The sequence below is a fragment of the Leopardus geoffroyi genome, chromosome B1, assembly GCF_018350155.1.
Source record: "Leopardus geoffroyi isolate Oge1 chromosome B1, O.geoffroyi_Oge1_pat1.0, whole genome shotgun sequence".
Classification (NCBI taxonomy): domain Eukaryota; kingdom Metazoa; phylum Chordata; class Mammalia; order Carnivora; family Felidae; genus Leopardus; species Leopardus geoffroyi.
In genome coordinates, this window is record NC_059327.1 from 23,908,649 (window position 1) to 23,923,095 (window position 14,447).

The following is a 14,447-nucleotide window of genomic DNA, read 5'->3' on the forward strand; positions in this document are numbered from 1 at the left end:
ATTGCTATTATTATTTGCTATTATTGTTATTTGCTATTATTATTATTATTATCATCATCATCATTATCATTATATAGCATAATGGTCAATAGCACAGACTTAAGATTCAGACCAGATTTAAATTCAAACAGCTCTACCAATTTTTACCTTTCTTATTTAGGTGATGTCATTTACATAGTCTAAGCCTAAATTCCACTTTCAGGATTCTTTCAAGTATTAAATGCATATAGTGCATGTGAATACAACTTATAACAGGGTTTAGCTTTATATGAATCAAATTAAGCATCTATATTATTATCACTTTTTGTAGAATCACTCTTAATGAGACTAAAGAGAAAAAAAAGTGGTAAGCTACTGTCTACATGCTTTGATGCTATCAAAATTATGTTAATTTTAATTGGGAACATCTCTATTTTTAAAATATGGAGGTCGATTAAATATATTAAGGGATATCACTATTATAACTACTCAATTTAGCCATCAGATAAAGTTATCAAGATTAATTTCACAGTAATCAGTATTGCATAGGAAGTGATATATTTATACACTCTAGCACTATAACACTGGCAACAAAAGACAGCAAACTTATTACATTTTACATATAGCTACTTGAAAACAATCTAGACTTCTGGAAGAAATGCACAATCCTCAGTGATCGGAGAAAACTGAGTTATGTTATCTCCATGAATACACTAAGATATAGTCAATGACTTAATAAAACCTAACCTACTTTCATCATCTTTTAAACTGATAACACACTGAGGAAAGCAATTTTTATTTGGCTTTGAGTAACATGTATTTTCTTCTTTGTTACTGATATGTCATTTCAACCTATGTCAACCTATGTCATTTCAAGAAGATTAAATGTTAAACAAGTATAATTGGTATATTCCTTCTTGAATGAAATAATCACATGAAATACATAAACAGAAGAATTAAAAAGTGTGTATCTGTATGGGCACAAAAGCAGTGACCTATCATTGCTAAAGCAAGACAGGGATTAGGTTGATGATCTGGAATCATCATTCTAAGGATCTATTGAGATGACTTTCTGCCTGGAAACAATGAATATAAATGTAGAGTATGGCCCTCATTTGGAAATTTGTCCTATATCCATTACAACATTGATCATGGAAACATTTTTGAAAGCACCATACGTTCAATTAAAAAAAGTCACATTTATAATATATCAGACTGTAATTAAGTGATTTTGAAAGGAAGATATATACTAGCATGAATGTTATATTCCTGACCTCAGGAAACTATAAAACAGATGAGTTATTTCCATAAAATATATTCAGGGTTGTATTTTCAAACTGATGTTAAAATACAGTGAAGGTACCATCAACTCTTTTATTTTGTCATTACTCTATTGTATCAGTAGTAACAAACATAATTATTCATTTTAAAAATAGTGATTACTTACATAGGATGTGTACTTTGGATTTAAAATGGATTTTACTGAAGATGGCATATTGAAATAATTTCTAATTGTGGTAAATATTAGGGTTATAATGATTTCTTTCAAAGTGTGTACTGTATCTTAATAAAGTTCAAGAACCAAAGCGTAATTTTGTGAAGATGTTAAAAATGTTTCTGTCATTTGAAATATAGACAGCAGAATTGTTAAGACACCTTAAAGTATAATTTATGAAAAAAAATTGAACCAAAACCATCCTATTAATATGATGTAGCTCCAGAATTACGTCTTAAGATATCAATGACAGAAAAATTGCCCATTTTCCTTGCCAGTACCCCAGTTCTGATCACCAAAGGTAACAGCTGGTAAATGCTTTACTTATTATTATTTTTTAAAATAGTTGTCACCATGATTTATTTAACATAGGTATTTCCTCTGTTAAACATATATTTGAATATATAGACTTCCTCTGTAAAGATGAAGAATTTAATTGATAAACACTACCTTCTGTCTCTTTCACCTTTGGGTAAATACCTACTAGTGTGATTGCTGGATCATAGGATAGTTCTATTTCTAACCTTTTCACAGTGGCTGCACCAGTTTGCCTTCCCACCAACAGTGTAAGAGGGATCCCTTTTCTCTACATCCTTACCAACACTTGTTGCTTCTTGTGTCATTGACTTTAGCCATTCTGACAGATGTGAAGTGATAATCTCATTGTAGTTTTGCTTTGTATTTTCCCAATGATGAGGGGTATTGAGCATCTTTTCATGTGTCTGTTGGCCATCTAGATGTCTTCTTGGAAAAAAATATTTATTCATGTCTTCTATCCATTTTTAAAATGGATTATTCATTTTTCAGGTGTTGAGTTTGTATAGGTTCTTTTGTATTTTGGATATTAAACCCATATCAAATGTATCATGTACAAATATCTTCCCTTATTCTGAAGATTGTCTTTTAGTATTTTTTTAAGTTTATTTGTTTATTTTGAGAGAGACAGAGACAGCACAAGTAGGGGAGGTGTAGAGAGAGAGGGAGACAGAGAGAATCCCAAGCAGGCTCCACACTGCCAGCACAGAGCCCAATGTGGGCCTCAAACCCACAAAACTGTGAGATCATGAGCTGAGCTGAAACCAAGAGTCGGACACTTAACCAACTGAGCCACCCAGGCACCCCCTGAAGGTTGTGTTTTAGTCTGGTGGATTGTTTCCTTTGCTGTGCAGAAGCTTTTTTATTTTGACATGGTCCCAATAGCTTATTTTTGCTTTTGTTTCCCTTGCCTGAGGAGACATATCTAGAAAGAAGTTCCTATGCTTGATGTCAAAGAAGTACTGCTTGTGTTGTCGTCTAGAATTTTTATGGGCCCAGGTCTCACATTTAGGCCTTTCATCCATTTTGAATTTATTTTTATGCATGGTGTAAGAAAGTGGTCCCGTATCATTCTTCTGCATGTTGCTGTCCAGTTTTCTCAACAGCGTTTGTTAAAAGACTTGTCTTTTTCCCACTGGATATTCTTTCCTGTTTTGTCAAAAATTAAATGACCATATAATGACGGGTTCCTTTCTGGGTTTTCTATTCTCTTCTACCAGTCTATGTGTCTGTTTCTGTGCCAGTACCATAGTGTCTTGGTCACTACAGCTTTGTAATGTGACTTGAAGTCCAGAATTGTGACGCCTCCAGCTTTGCTTTCCCTTTTTCAAGATCGCTTTGGCTCTTCAGGGTCTTTTGTGGCTCCATACAAATCTTAGCATTGTTTGTTCTAGCTCTGTGAAACATGCTATTAGTATGTTGATAGAGATTGCAGTAAAAGTACAGATTGCTTTGGGTAGTAGAGACATTTTACCCATATTTGTTCTTCTAATCCATGAGCATGGACTATCTTTCCAAATCTCTGTGTCATCTTGAAATCCTTTGGTCAGTGTATTTTGTAGTTTTTATAGTTTTCAGAGCAGAGGTCTTTCACCTCTTTGGTTAGGTTTATTTCTAGGTATCTTATGGTTTTGGTGCAATTACAGATTGGATTGATTTGTCAAATTCTTTTTCTGCTACTTCATTATTGGTGTATACAAATGCAACAGATTTCTGCAAGTTGATTTTGTATCCTGGGACTTCACTGAATTCCATGATGTTTTCACAATTTTTTTGGTGGAGTGTGTTTGTTTTCTATGTAGAGTGCATGCCACCTGTACAGAGTGAAATGTTTGCTTCTTCCTTACTGATTTGGATGCCTTTTATTTCTTTTTGTTGTCTGATTGCTGTGCTAGGACTTCCAGTACTATGTTGAATACAAGTGGTGAGAGGGAACATCCCTGTCTTGTTCCTGATCCTAGGGGAATAGCTGAATTTTTTTACCGAGTATGTTAGCTGTGGGTTTTTCATATATGGCCTTTATTATGTTGAGGTATGTTCCCTCTAAATAGTTTGTTGAGGGTTTTTGATCATGAATGAATGTTATACTTTGTCAAGTGCTTTTTCTGCATCCATTGAAATAATCATATGGTTCTTATTCTTTCTTTTATTGATATAATATATCACATTGATTGATTTGCAAATATTGAACCACCTTGGCAACTCAAGCATAAATCCCACTGGATCATGATGAATGATTTTTTAATGTATTGTTGAACTTGGTTTGCTAGTATTTTCTCAAGAATTTTTACATCTGTGTTCATCAAGGATATTGGCCTGCAGTTCTCTTTCTTAGTAGTCTTTATGTGGTTTTGATATCAGGGTAATATTGTCCTCATAGAATCAATTTGGAAGTTTTCCTTCCTTTTGTTTTTTTTTTTTTTTTTTTTTGGAATAGTTTGAGACTACGTATTAACTCTTCTTTATTAAAAATTTAATGTTTATTTATTTTTGAGAGGGGGGAGGGTCAGCAAGAGAGAGGGAGACACAGAATCTGAAGTAGGCTTCAGGCTCTGAGCTGTCAGCCCAGAGACCAACACAGGGCTTGAACTCACAGCCCACACAAAGTCAGACTCCTAAGCCACTGAGCCACCCAGGCACCCCTAACTCTTCTTAAATGTTTGCCTATAAAGCCCTCTGGCCCTGGACTTTCCTTTGTTGCGAGGTGTGTGTGTGTTTTACTGATTCAGTTTCTTTCTTCATTATCAGTGTGTTCCAGTTTTCTGTTTCTTACTGTTTGTTTTGGTGGTTTATACATTTTTTTTGTCTGTTTATTTATTTTTGAAGGAGAAAGGGACAGAGCATAAGCAGGGGAGGGGCAGAGAGAAAGGGAGACACAGAATCCAAAGTGGGCATCAGGCTCTGAGCTGTCAGCAAAGAGTCCAGCAGGGGCTCTGACTCAGGAACCACAAATGGTGAGATCATGACCCTGAGAGGAAGTCAGACCCTTAACCTAATGACCAACCCAGGCACCCCGGTAGCTTATACATTTCTAAGAATTTATTAATTTCTTCCAGGTTGTCCAATTTGTTAACATACAGTTTTTCATAATATTCTCTTATAATCATTTGCATTTCCGTGCTGTTGGTTTTTATTTCGCCTCTCTTGTTTGTGATTTTATTTATTTGAGTTCCTTCTTTTTTTCTTTTTGATTAAGTCTGGCTAGAGGTTTATCAGTTTTATTAACTGTTCGAAGAACCAGCTCCTGGTTTTCATTAATCTGTTTTATTGTTTGCTTTTGTTTTGTTTTTGTTTTTTGTTTTTCTTTATCATCTATTTCTGCTACAATGTCTCTTATTTCCTTCCTTCATCTGGCTTTAGTCTTTGTTGGTCTTTTTCTAGCTCCTTTAGGTGTAAGGTTAGGTTGTTTATTAGAGATTCTTCTTAGGTCTTAAGTTAGGCCTGTGTTGCTGTATATATGCTGCCCTTTAGGACCGCTTTTGCTGTATCCCAAAGGTTTTGGAACTTTGTGTTTTCATTTTCTCATGTTTCTGTGTATTTTTTTTAATTTCTTCTTTGATTTCTTGGTTTTGACCCATCCATTGTTAGCAGCATGTTGTTTAACTTCTATGTATTTGGGGCCTTCCAGATTTTACTCTCCAGGGAGGGCCCTGCCATGCTGGGGCAGAGGCAAGGGTGACTGAGAAGGGCAGTTCCACTGGAGCCCAGAGGGGTGGAGCTTGGTGTAGGCAGGTTAGGTAGCCCTGTCACCCTGGGGCTGCTTCCAGTAGGTGGCTCTGTGTTTATGCTGAGGGAGATGGGAGGGAAATGGCCTAGGACACCTTTGTTCCTGAAGCATGCTTCCTGAAGCATCTCCACGAAGGCTGCTGCTTAGGGATTCGCTTTGAAAAGGAGTAATCTCCCCACTGTGCACCCCCAGCACTCTTCAGATTGCTGTTTCTGGATGTTTACCCTCAGGTTGTTTGCCTGCCTTCTCTCCAGGGGCAGTGCAGTGAGTGCTCTCGTGGTTTTATCTGAGCCACACCTGCTTACTCCCCCACCCCCGACCTGCTGACTTTTAAAACTGTCTTTACGCCCCACTGGTTGGAAGGGCTCATTAAATTCATCCTGTTTGGTTTTCCAGGCCAATGTGTTTGGGCAAATACTCTCTTTATGGGTTCCCCTGTGCACTCCTCTCTCTCTTGCCCCAAATTTTCTGTGACCAGGGCTCCCTCCCCTCCATAGCACTCTCGATTCATGTCTCCCCCAAACCAGTCACCAATCTTTCTACCTTCTTAAATGGAACCTTTTCTCTCCCTTCATTGGTAGAGTTTGTTCTGTCAGTCTTCAGGTGAATTTCTGGGGTATTTGAGATGATTTGATAGTTATCTAGTTGTATGTGAGGAGGACGAGGCGAGCCTAGGGTCCTCCTACTCCACTGCCATCTTCTCAGCTCCTGTAGACAGCACTTTATTCCCTCTCATGCAGTATGAGTAGACCACTAAAATTTTACCTTTGTTTATTTCTTTACCAACCTCTGTCTCCCAATTTCTGCTGAGTATTATGTCATATAGATAGATAGATAGATAGAGCCAGGGTTGATAATATTTGCACATTTTAAAAATTGTATATAAATCACATCTAAAAATTAAATATTAATATAGATGAAAAAATATTTGTATGTTAATTCTTATTCAAAACCAAGTTTATTGGGGTTACACAGTAGTATTTACAATGTTAATATTGTTAGTATTAACATTATTGTTAATATTAATATTGTGCCATTGAAAAGATGATGTTCAAAATATTATGGTCAAAGAAGTATTATTTTATAAGCTGTATCAAATGCTCAACATCATGCCTTGAGTTACTATGCAGAAGCTATTTATGTACAGATTTTTCTTTTTTCCCAGGCTATCTTTATTCCTGTGAGCAAAAAAATAAAAAAATAAATAAAACAAAACTCCACAAACATTTGTATCTCATCATCAGGAACATCCAGATTTTTTATATCATAATTTTGTTAAAGAAAGTCTATTTTCTTCTAGAAAATAGAAAATTAGCCCTCTAATTTTACTATCTCTTCATTATACTACTTCCTGTTTCTTAATATACAGTATTTCCATTTGTTCATCTTTCTCTTTCTCTTTAGTCTGTTAGTTTTCCTCCAGGATCTAGGAATTTATTAATATTTTACTCTATTGACAAATAGATTTGGGGTAACTGATATATACAGGTAATTACACCATTCAAACCATCTCATGTATCAAAAAGAGAAGATCTGACACTGAATTTGGGCAATTTACTGTTTTCTGCTCTTAGATATAATACATATCTTTCTATGGACACTCCCTCAACTGATTCCACTGAATATCCAAGACATTGGCTGATTGGACCAGAACTTTCAGAGACCCATTTTAATTAATAGTTTCTGTTAATGATTTTGTTATTTTCACAAGCCTTTACAATGTTCAGTAGTTTCCAAAGATCTTGATATGCCATCCAATTTTATCTTTTTATCAAATCTGTCAAGTAGAATGGGCATACATGATTATTAGATTATTAAATTTTATAAATTAATAAGTTAATTTCAGATAAAATGTCTTTACCAATATCTTAAAATGTTGCACCTAGAGATTCAGAAAATCTCCATGTGTGTCAAATAAATATGCCAATTTTTGTTGAAGAATAAATAAAATTCTGTGTTGTTAGGTTTGTGATCTTAAGCTTCACAAATAAGAGAAATCAATCTTGCTACTACTCTTGGCATGATTAGCAATTAAATTATAGATTTATTTGGAATCGAAAATAGAGAGTATAGACTTTGAATTTTTTAGTACAAATAAAAAAGTGTGTGCCTGTTTTACTGCTGATCGAATATATAAATTATCTTGCATTCTTGACATGGTTATAACAAAACATCTGCTTGTAGCTTATAAATTAACAAAGTACACAAACACTTGGGGAATAAGTAAAATATGCAGTAAATATTGAAGAGATTGACATCCTAAGTCAAATATAACATAGCATATTTGAATTCAAGAACAATGCTAGGACAAATGCCTTATTTGTAGCAATGGAATGCAAGCTTGCCAAATTGAAATTGAAATATATACCTATAATTTTTGAAACCATTAAGCAAACATTTTTGTCATCAATGTTGTTCTACAGAAAAATGCTTGGGAATAAATCCAGATATGGCTTAATATGTCAACTTTTGAGAAAAATGCAGTTTTATCATTTAGATAATGTTACTTAAAATATTATTATATTTGGGGCGCCTGGGTGGCGCAGTCGGTTGAGCGTCCGACTTCAGCCAGGTCACGATCTCGTGGTCCGTGAGTTCGAGCCCCACGTCAGGCTCTGGGCTGATGGCTCAGAGCCTGGAGCCTGTTTCTGATTCTGTGTCTCCCTCTCTCTCTGCCCCTCCCCCGTTCATGCTCTGTCTCTCTCTGTCCCAAAAATAAATAAACGTTGAAAAAAAAATATTATTATATTTAATTATAATTAAAATATTTAAACATATAAGTGCTAAGAAGTGGTCAATAAATAGAACTTATATGAGAATTTAACATAATGCTCTTTAGTTTCAGAAGTTCATGGCAAAATGTTTTTTAGACATTTTAAAAAGTAATCTGTCAACATAATATTTTATATAATATAGACCCATATTTTGGGTTACGTAAATGTATACATACATATGTATACATATATTTATTTAACGGTGATGCTTATATGCTTAGGAACTTGATTCTACATACATACTATATGTTTTATCTCTTTGGTTTGTTTTTTTCCTTGCTGATGGACTCTTGTGGTATGTTTGTCTTACAGTGTATTAATATTGGCATATTCTAAATATTATAATACTAGTGTGTCAGAATATTATCTCTTTCCTAAAAGTAAGATCTATTATTCTTAATTTGCAAGACTAATTTTTATTATATTTTACCCATTTTCCAATAGAAAAGGTCTACTGTTCATATGTGAATGATAGCATTATAGAAATTATTTTCTTTTTAATGCTTTCATATATTTGCCATATTTGCACAATAAATCATTAATTTCATAACAAAAATTAAGTTCAGATTATTTTCTTAAAGTCAACACTGTGTAGTTATTCAGCAAGTATTTATTGTTTCCCTTTAGACATGTTGAATTGGTAATACCTGTGGAGTATTTCAGGGGAGCTATCTTGTGGACAGTTATAGAAGCCTCAGTTGTAATGAAAGTTCTAGGTAGAAAAGGACAATTTTTAAATAAAGTCATGAACAGAGATTACCTCACTAAGTAGATGTACAAAATTCAAAGACAAGAGGGCCAAAGATAGAATCACAGGGAACTATGTCTTTGAAGGATGGTCATAAAATAGAATAATAATAGCTAATATGTATTTATTGGTTTTTCACTGTCAGTAGATTTTCTATTTTTTTTTTTTTTTTGCTCATAATAATAAAACCCTCTCACTAATTTCCTGAAGAGAAAGCTATTCTTAATAGCATTTTGCAGATAAAGAAACTGAGTCACAGGGAAGTTGAGTAACTTGCCCCAGGTCATAGAAATCATTTGTGTAAGAATGAGATTTAAAACTCAGGCAATCTGGCTTCGGAGTCCATGGTCTTAAACACCATTCTCTAGTAACCTTGGAGGGTCCATACAGTTCAGAACACCCAGAGAATGGTCCAAGAAAGTTATTTGGAAACCAAGAGAATATTTTGGCATAGGAGCCAAGTATTTCTTTTTTTTTTTAATTTTTTTTTTCAACGTTTATTTATTTTTGGGACAGAGAGAGACACAGCATGAACGGGGGAGGGGCAGAGAGAGAGGCAGACACAGAATCGGAAACAGGCTCCAGGCTCTGAGCCATCAGCCCAGAGCCCCACGCGGGGCCCGAACCCACGGACCGCGAGATCGTGACCTGGCTGAAGTCGGACGCTTAACCGACTGCGCCACCCAGGCGCCCCAGGAGCCAAGTATTTCAAAATGTAGTACAGATCAAATGTTACATTATATGGAGAGATCAATTAGTGTATGGAGCATTGTTAAAATTGACAAAATAGGTATTTGAGAGGAAGTAAGCCAGATAGGATGGCTGTGGGGGAGGGATGGTCATGCAGAAGGGTTATGGACAGATATTAGAGATGTTCTTATGTGGACAAGGAGAGCTGTCCACCCAGTTTTATAGAATTAGCCCTAGTTGAGATAAGGACATGTTTTGGTTTGTAAAGTTTGATCCCTTTGTCACCTAGGCCAGAAGACCCTTAAGCTTAATATTTCCCCTCTTGCTTATTGGTGCCATTGGCTCCAGAAATGCTAGAGTATCTCAGTATGTCTTCTGCCTGTTAATATTCAATCTGATACCAGTCAGGACAAAAGAGTATACCTGAACCCTGGGCCCATCTCTTTGATATCTCTCCTTATTTCAAATTTTCTTGACTTCAATATAACCACAAAGCTTAGGTTCTTCCTTTCTTTATTTTTTTCAGTGTTTCCTTTCTTGTCCCCTCTTTCCCTTACCTCCCAAGGCAAGATTTTCCCTCAGATTAACTTCCCATTTTTATGCTCTCCCTCCTATATTCACTATTTTTCTACTCTTTCATTGAACTCCCTTTACCCAGTAGCTGATATTGATTCCTAGATCAAACAATTAGCTTCCAGCTGGAAATCTTAAAATTCTATTTTTAAACAAGTATTCATACTTGAGTTCTCTTGAATATTTTCTTTCAATGTTACCTTATATTTTAATCCCTATATTAAACTCTGTGTGAATAAAATTATTTTCATTTATACTCCTCCTTCTATGCCCCAGTGTATCCTCCTCCTACTAAATGCAAACTTTGAGAAGTTAAAGTCCATACTGTCCTTTAATACTGTGGTACCTAGCATATGTCCGGAAAAGTTTCCTTTTCTGTTCTCTAGTCATCTCAACTGTATAGTAATATCTGCTGATTTCAAGTCTGTCTCATCCATCTATGCTACATCAACTCAAATCCAGTTTGCCATCTATTCATGCCTAACTTATTTTAGCAACTTATGCCGTGATCTCAGTGAACCTCCACTTTCTACTCCTTCTCATCAAAAGTGAATTGTTGTAATGAATGTGGTGGGTATCCGTCTAGACTCTTTTTCAAAAATATATTAAACTTAGGATAGAGCTTTTATTTCTATATGAAGTAAATTATGTATGAATTATATCTGCCTTTTGTACAACCTACTTTAGTTATGAAAAGATATCTTCTAACTATGGTAATAAAAAAGATAGATTTTGTGAATTTAACCATAGCTTTAAAAATTCCATCTTCAAATACACCACCTCTGATTTATCCATTCCCTTGCTGCTGTATATGGAGTTGTTTACAAGTTTTCCAAATTATAAACCATCTTTCAAACACATTCTTAAGGATATTTCCTTATAAATCTGGGTGATAATTTCTCCAAATATTCTTTTCAGATTTTTTTTTTTTTTTAGAGTAAGTCCATCTTTACTGTTGATAGATGACACTGACTTCGTTCCAGACTGGTTGTTCCAAATAAACTTTATCAGAAGCGTGTGAGAGAACTAGCCCACCGAAATCTCTAGCACACTTCATGCTGAAAACTTTAATCTGTTCGTCAATTTGGTTGATAACTTTAAATCTGTTGAAAACTTTAATCTGCTCATCAGTTTGGTAGATAAAAATTTTTAGATTCATCACTTCAATAATAGCCATTTACTCAATAATAAGTCTTACTGGCTACTTGTGTTTCTGCTTCTTTGAATTATCTGTTCATATTCTTATTTTATTTTATTATTATTATTTTCACCCAATTCCACCTGTGTCTCTGGTCTCTACAGTTTATTGTAATACAGAAGGAATATAACTCTTTGAGTGATTTACATTTTGCAAAATTTCTGATTATATTGTTTTACTTTATGTTCTTGTAGCTCAAGTCCAGAGAGAGTCAATAAGCAAAATATAAATGTGTGACTAAATCAGTGAACACCATAGAATAACTATTTTGAGAAAATTTTTTAAATTATTTATAAAATAATAAGTCAGAGTGGACTTAAGTTTATTACTGTTGGTTTACACTGTAATCTATTCAACAGATAAAACGGAGTACTCAGGTATTTTATAACAATAATTCAGATGTATTTCTAGTGTCATTTTTCTCACATTCCATATGTACACAGTAAATCATGAATGACTTTCCAAGTATATCAAAAAGATTTTTTTAGGAAGCATCAGAATTATTTGCTTAATTTTGATTTAAAAATGAGAATTTTGGAGGGACAAACTTAATAGAAATTTAATGATTAACTACATATTTAATATGCTTACCATATTACCAGAAATAAATTTTACAACAAGTTCTGAAGTAGCCCCACTCCCTCCTCCATATAGTTAAAATTCTGCAGGTTTAATTAAAAATATGCTGCATATAAAGCCTTTTTAAATCGAGTTATAAATGTTACCAGTCAAAGTGACTAGATTTAAGTCACAATGAATTTGAGATAAAATTAACAAATTCAATTTTAAGTCATTTCTAAGTATATTTTCATAAATTAGTATATTTTTAAATTAATATTTTAATATTTCTATCATGCTGCATGACAGGTAATTAAGAATAGGAACAAATTGTTAAGTAAATTTCAGTATCAATAAAGTGATTGAAAATATTTTATTCCAGGGAACAAAAGAATGAGAAGCTGAATATAGTTAACTTGACACTTCCCTCTAATTAAGCAGACGACTAATTAAGTTTCCATGTCAAAATCTTGTATGCTGGAGATTCATTATTTACCCACTTTCCCAAAGGTACTCTTCAGAACTCTAAACAAATTCAGCTGACTGTTGGCAGTGAGAAACCTGCAGAATTCAAAATTTATGGATATATTTATTGATGGATAGGTGGATGGATATCTAAGGTTAACTGAAGCACTTTATACAATAGTACATATTAGATGTTTCCTCCCAGAAACTTTTTCAATAGGTTCTTTATTATGAATATGTAGACGAAGAAACTCTCATCTTACATCATAACTGATTTTCCACAATGTATAGCCATATAATATTTCAGTAGAAATAAGAAACAACTTAACGCTGGTATTTTTTAAATTCTAGTAAAAACTAGTATTGTCCTCAAAATCAACATGTTCTTACATGGCATGATAATGGCATGTAAGCCATTGGGCTCTCCCAGAAAGGTATTTTGCTTATTAATAGAAAAGGAGTAGTAAGGTTCTACTTATTCTGTAGTAGAATATATTCTAGGCACTTAGAGAAATCATCACTGCTAAAAGCAAACAAATAAAAAACAAACGGTAAGACAATAGCTCTGACAGATGGAATTCATTGTTACTATAAGTTAAATGAGTTTTTATTAAAAAAGACTAGGAAGGACTCAGGGGAGAGTCACCAGGCACCAACACTCTCAGCACTAGGGAAAAGAATGCTTCCATTGTGAAGAAATGTTCCAGGTGCTGTGCCACAGTATTTACTGCAACTCAAAACTAAAATACTTGAAAAGCATGTCTGGGATTTTTTTTTTCTCTTTAAGATTATTACATAGAAGCTGGTTAGACGTTTAGAATAGTTCACAAAAATGATCCTGTTTCAAAATAATCCTTTGCATTTCCTTCTTTTGGTTGTCATTCAAAATCTGAGATGGAGATCTTATAAAGCTATCCATGCTTTATGGTCATCACATTGTTATCATACAACAAAATGTTAATTTTGTATTTAATCCCCATTGGTGGACAGGGAAAAGGAATATGTATTCTTGTCAAGTAAAAATAGTTTCATCAATAAAAAGATATGAAGGAAATTCTTGGTCCGATATCAGTGCTGGCAGGATAATAAGATAAAAATAAGGTGAAAAATTACTCTGGCTCTAACATCTGCAAATGTTGGATAACAAGTTTAAAAAAAAAGGTATTAAACCCATCATTAAATCAATCATAAATGAGGAAAGGAAATTCTCAATAAAGAGAAAGAAAGAAGACACTGTAAGCCAGAATAGAAAGCCCTTGAGCTGCCTCAGTAACATTTTAACACATCAGATAACTGGAGAAGAACCTGTGGGTTTTCCTGAAAGGGTTGCAGCTGACGTCACTGCAACAAAGTTTAAGTCCTTGGAAAGACACATTTCTATGTGTGTGTTCTTGAGGGAGTGGGGAGGGGGCGGGAACTGGACTAGGAAAAGAGATCTGACAACCCACTCAAGGAGATGGCAAGAAAGCTTACTGCATACCTGCAGGGATCAAGAAAAGGGTAAGCTTCTATAATATCAAAGCTCGGGACCTACGAGCTTTTTCAGCCTCCATTTGAAGGCACTCTGCACACACAGGCATGCACACACGCCATGCGCGCTCCCATCAGTCCACCCAAGAGACTCAGGCAGAGACAAATCCCCAGGAGGCTTGCCTGGGCCAATTGTAATTTCATCTGTTTGTCCTGGTTTCACAAAGACTGTGATTTCCAGGGTTGCAGCTGAATGTAGAGTCCTCAGTTCCATCTCCCTGCTTCATACCAAACTAAAGCCAGATTTCCTGTGCCAGGGCTGGTATTTCACCACAGTCATTACCTTCAGGGACCACAGCTGGGTTTGCTATTAGTCTCCTCATCCCTCCAAGACCAATTCAGCCTAACTACTCTGTGTTAGCTTCTATTTTTAACACACACATCTGCCTCTCTAA

The 14,447-nt window shown here is 34.8% G+C and overlaps 1 protein-coding gene across 5 annotated transcripts in view; it reads left to right on the plus strand.

Annotated features, from left to right (window-relative positions):
* SGCZ (sarcoglycan zeta) overlaps positions 1–14,447 on the plus strand; it is a 1,098,717-nt gene that overhangs the window by 835,205 nt on the left and 249,065 nt on the right. The gene's annotated exons all lie outside the window — the stretch shown is intronic.